Consider the following 5,268-nt stretch of genomic DNA (forward strand, 5'->3'; position numbering starts at 1 on the left):
GGATTCTTAGTGAAGACCCTTCCCCACTTTTCTAGGGGCTACTTAAATGCCTTGTGCCCTGGGGGAGAGTGAGAAAGTGTGGGGTTTCAGGCCTGTGGAGGCTTGTCAGACTTGCTCCAGTAGAGCAAAAACTAGTGGACTGAGGGAATTCTTAGTGAAGACCCCTCCCCACTTTTCCAGGGGCTGCTTCAATGCCTTGTGCCCTAGGGGAGAGTGAGAAAGTGGGGTTTCAGGCCTGTGGAGGTGGGCAGGTGCTCAGGCCAGTAGAAACCAGCACTGGCCTGAGGAGATACTTTATTAAGTATCCAAAGTAATATACTTTAAGTATCTTACTTTCAGGGGAAGGAGATACTTAACAAAACCACTCCTCAATTGTCCAGGGACACCTTAATTTCTTTATGCCCTGAGTTGGAGGCAAACGGGACTTTTGGGAGCCCCCCCCCCCCATCTTAAGGTTTGAAGAAAGAAGATGGGGAAAAAGATAAACAGCCCTGCCCAGCCCTTTACTATGCAGCATGGACAGCCACACCCAGTGAGTGCAGCCCCCTGCCCACCTGTGAGGTGACGCTTTGTGGGCTCTGAAGGAAAGTGGGAACACCTGGTGCAGGAACCAGGTGCAGCTCATAACAGGAACTCCTATTGAAAGCAGAACTTGATCCCACAAAGAGCTAATGTTGCAGTCCTCTGCCTTAGGGGCTTCAGCTAGGAAGGAAAGAAGGAAGGTGATTTTAATTCTATTATTATCCTTGAGAAACCATTAGTGGCAAGAGGGAATTCTTCGTGCAGACCCTTCCCCACTTTTCCAGGGGCTGCTTAAATATGTTGTACCTTCAGGGAAAGTTAGAATATGAGGTTTTCTGGCCAGTGAGCGCTTGTTCATCTGTTTCCAATAGAAAACAAGTATGGGCCGTAGGGGATTCTTAGTGCAGACCCTAACTCACTTTTCCAGGGGCTGCTTCAATTCTTTCTGCTCCCGGAAGAAATTGAAAAATGAGGTTTTCAGGCCAACAGTAGTTTGTACATCTGGCTCCTGTACTGGTCAGAGGGGATTCTTAGTGCAGACCCTTCCCCACTTTGCTAGGGACTGCATATATTCTTTTTGGTCTCCTGTTGAAAGAAGAACATGATCCCATACAGAGCTATGGTGCCCATTCTCTGCCTTTCCAGGGAGTGCACCAGCACTGAAGAAAGAAAGAGGATCCCAAGAAAGAAAAAGAGAGAGCTTACAAGTCCCTAATTCGAGCCCCTAGAGAAACCAGTACTGGCCTGAGGGGATGCTTCATGCAGACCCTTCCCCACTTTCCCTGGGACTGATTAAATTCTTGTGCCCTGGGGAGAGCTTAGGAAATGAGCTTTTCACCCCACTGGAAGTTTGTACATCTGGCTCCAGTACAAAAAAAAAGGACTGGTCTGAGGAGATTCTGTAGTCTCTCCCTGGGACAGCTTAAGGTCTGTGTTCCCTGATGGGAAGGACAAAGTAAACCTCATCTGGCCAAGGGGACCTTATGATTTTGGGTTTCCTGTGACCCAGTGCTGGCTAGAATGCAAGTGTAGACCCTTCCTTGTGTTTCCAGGGACTGCTGAAGCATTGTGTGCACTGAGGCCAGGGGGAGCTTTTATTTATTTATGGCCTGAGCACCCACTCTTCCCTTCAGGGCACACAGCCCTTCAGCAGTCCCTGGAGACACGGGGAAGGGTCTACACCTGCACTCTTCAAGCCAGCACTGGGTTATATGAAACCCAGAATGATAAGGTCCCCCTGCCCAGAGGTGGTCTACTTTGTCAATCCCAACAGCTAACACAGACCTTTAGCTGTCCCTGGGAAAGACTACACGATCTCCTCAGGCCAGTCCTTTATCTACTGGAACAAGGAACATAAGCTCCCACTAACCTGAACAGCTCATCCTATGAGTTCCCACCTGGGCACAGGGAATTTAGTTAGTCCCTGGGAAAGTGGGGAGGGGTTCACATGAACATTCTTTTCTAGCCAGGATGTGATGTCAATGGAGTGAGACTCTATGCCAATAAAAGTCTTATGTATGTATTTAAATTCTGGCTCCTGTATCTCCAGTGTTGGCCTCAAAAAAATAGTATTAACCAAAAATATTTGGAAATGTTTGTAAATCTGGCTCCAGTAGACTAAAAGTGCTGGTCTGAGGGGATTCTTAGTGCAAAACCCTCTATACCTCACCAGAGCCTGCTTAAGTTCTTTGTGCCCTGGAGAGAAGTGGAAAATGAGGTGACCTGGCAGCTAGTAAATGTGGCCCCAGAAAAATGTAGTACTGGCCTGAGGGAATACTTAACAAGCCCCTTCCCAATTGCCCAGGGACAGCGTAATTTATTTCTGCCCTGAGTGGAAGGAGGCAAATTGGATTGTTAGGATGCCCCCCCCCAATTAAGCTCTGAAGAATGAAGCAAGAAGATGGGAAGAAAGAAAAACAGCCCTGCCAAGCCCTTAGTTCCTGTACTGTGCAGAATGGATGTCCAGACCCAGTAAGTGCAGCCCCCTGCCCACCTGTGAAGTGACACCTGAAAGGCTGTGGGCCCTGAAGGAAAGAGGTGCAGGAAGCAGATGGCTCTCTTAATAGCAGCTCCTGTCAAAGCAGGTTGTGATCTCATACAGAGCTAAGGTGACAATTCTCTGCCTTTCCAGGGAGAGCACCATCTCTGACGAAAGAAAGGATCCCAAGAAAAAAGAAGAGAGAGCTTGCAATTCCCTAATTCAAGCCCCTAGAGGAACTAGTACTGGCCTGAAGGTGATGCTTCATGTAGACTCTTCCCCAATCTCACAGGGACTGTTTAAATTCTTTCTGCCCTGGGGGAAACTTAGGAAAAGTGCTGTACAGCCCACTGGGAGTTTGTCCTTCTGGCTCCAGTACAAAAGAAAGCACTGGTCTGAGGGGATTCTTAGTGCAAACCCCTCTATACCTCACCAGGGGCTGCTTAAGTTCTTTCTGCCCTGGGAGGAAGTTGGCAAATGAGGTGCTCAGGCCACTGGCAGCTGGTAAATGTGGCTCCAGTAAAATGTAGTACTGGTCTGAGAAGATACTTAACAAAGCCCCTTCCCATTTTAGAAATGGGTTATGTCAGAATGCCAGATGCAAGGCACCAGGATGAGGTCTCTTGTTATCTGGTGTGCTCCCTGGGGCATTTGGTGGGCCGCTGTGAGATACAGGAAGCTGGACTAGATGGGCCTATGGCCTGATCCAGTGGGGCTGTTCTTATGTTCTTATGTCCCAATTGCCCAGGGACAGCTTAATTTCTTTCTGCCCTGAGTGGAAGGAAGCACTTGGGAATGTAACGATGCCCCTACCCCCAAATTAAGCTCTGAAGAAGGAAGCAAGAACATGGCAAGAAAGAAAACCGAACCTACCCAGCCGTTGGTTCCTGTACTGTGCAGCATGGACCGCCAGACCCAGTAAGTGCAGCCCCCTGCCCACCTTTCAAGTGACATCTGAAACTCTGTAGGCCCTGAAGGGAAGAGGGAACACCTGGTGCAGGAACCAGAAGGTTCTCTTAACTGTGGCTCCTACTTGCAGGACTTGGGCCCTTCTAGAGCTAAGGTACCCATTCTCTGCCTTTCCAGGGATGGCACCAGTGCTGAAGAAAGAAAAAGGATCCCAAGAAAGAAAAAGAGAGAGCTTACAAGTCCCTAATTCGAGCCCCCGAGAAACCAGTACTGGCCTGAGGGGATGCTTCATGCAGACCCTTCCCCACTTTCCCAGGGACAGATTAAATTCTTGTGCCCTGGGGGGAGCTTAGGAAATGAGCTTTTCACCCCACTGGGAGTTTGTACATCTGCCTCCAGTCCAAAAAAAAGGACTGGCTTGAGAAGATTCTGTAGTCTTTCCCAGGGACAACTTAAGGTCCCTGTTCCCTGATGGGAAGGACAAAGTAAACCTCATTTGGCCAAGGGGACCTTATGATTCTGGGTTTTGTCTAACTCAGTGCTGGCTAGAATGCAAGTGTAGACCCTTCCTTGCATCTCCAGGGACTGCTGAAGCATTGTGTGCACTGAGGCCAGGGGGAGCTTTTATTTATTTATGGCCTGAGCACCCACTCTTCCCTTCAGGGCACCCAGCGCTTCAGCAGTCCCTGGAGACACTGGGAAGGGTCTACACCTGCACTCTTCAAGCCAGCACTGGATTATATGAAACCCAGAATGATAAAGTCCCCCTGCCCAGAGGTGGTCTACTTTGTCAATCCCAACAGCTAACACAGACCTTTAGCTGTCCCTGGGAAAGACTACACGATCTCCTCAGGCCAGTCCTTTATCTACTGGAACAAGAAACATAAGCTCCCACTAACCTGAACAGCTCATCCTATGAGTTCCCACCTGGGCACAGGGAATTTAGTCAGTCCCTGGGAAAGTGGGGAGGGGTTCACATGAACACTCTTTTCTAGCCAGGATGTGACTTTAATGGAGTGAGAGATTTAAATTCTGGCTCCTGTATGTCCAATGATGGCCTCAAGAAAATAGTATTAACCAAAAATATTTGGAAATGTTTGTAAATCTGGCTCCAGTAGACTAAAAGTGCTGGTCTGAGGGGATTCTTAGTGCAAAGCCCTCTATACCTCACCATGGGCTGCTTAAGTTCTTTGTGCCCTGGAGAGAAGTGGAAAATGAGGTGCTCTGGCAGCTGGCAGCTGGTAAATGTGGCTCCAGTAAAACGTAGTACTGGTCTGAGAAGATATTTGATAAAGCCCCTTCCCACTTGCCCAGGGACAGCTTAATTTATTTCTGCCCTGAGTGGAAGGAGGCAAATGTGATTGTAAGGATGTCCCCCTCCCTAAATTAAGCTCTGAAGAAAGAAGCAAGAAGATGGGAAGAAAGAAAAACAGCCCTGCCAAGCCCTTGGTTCCTGTACTGTGCAGCATGGATAGCCAGACCCTGTAAGTGCAGCACCCTGCGCCCCTTTCAAGTGACATCTGAAACTCTGTGGGCCCTGATGGAAAGAGGGAACACCTGGTGCAGGAAGCAGATGGCTCTCTTAACTACTCAGTGCAGGTCTTGGGCCCATACAGATCTAAGGTGCCTATTCTCTGCTTTTCCAGGGACTCCATCAGCTCTGAAGAAAGAAAAAGGATGCCAAGGAAGAAGAGAGAGCTTACAATTCCCTAATTCGAGCCCCTAGTGAAATCAGTACTAGCCTGAGGGGGATGCTTCATGCAGACCCTTCCTCACTGTCCCAGGAGCTGCTTAAATATCTTTTGCCATAGGGGGAAGTCGGAAATTGGTGTTAAGAGCAGTAAATCTTGCTTACTGCT

Source organism: Tiliqua scincoides, chromosome 15 (genome assembly GCF_035046505.1).
Source record: "Tiliqua scincoides isolate rTilSci1 chromosome 15, rTilSci1.hap2, whole genome shotgun sequence".
NCBI lineage: Eukaryota > Metazoa > Chordata > Lepidosauria > Squamata > Scincidae > Tiliqua > Tiliqua scincoides.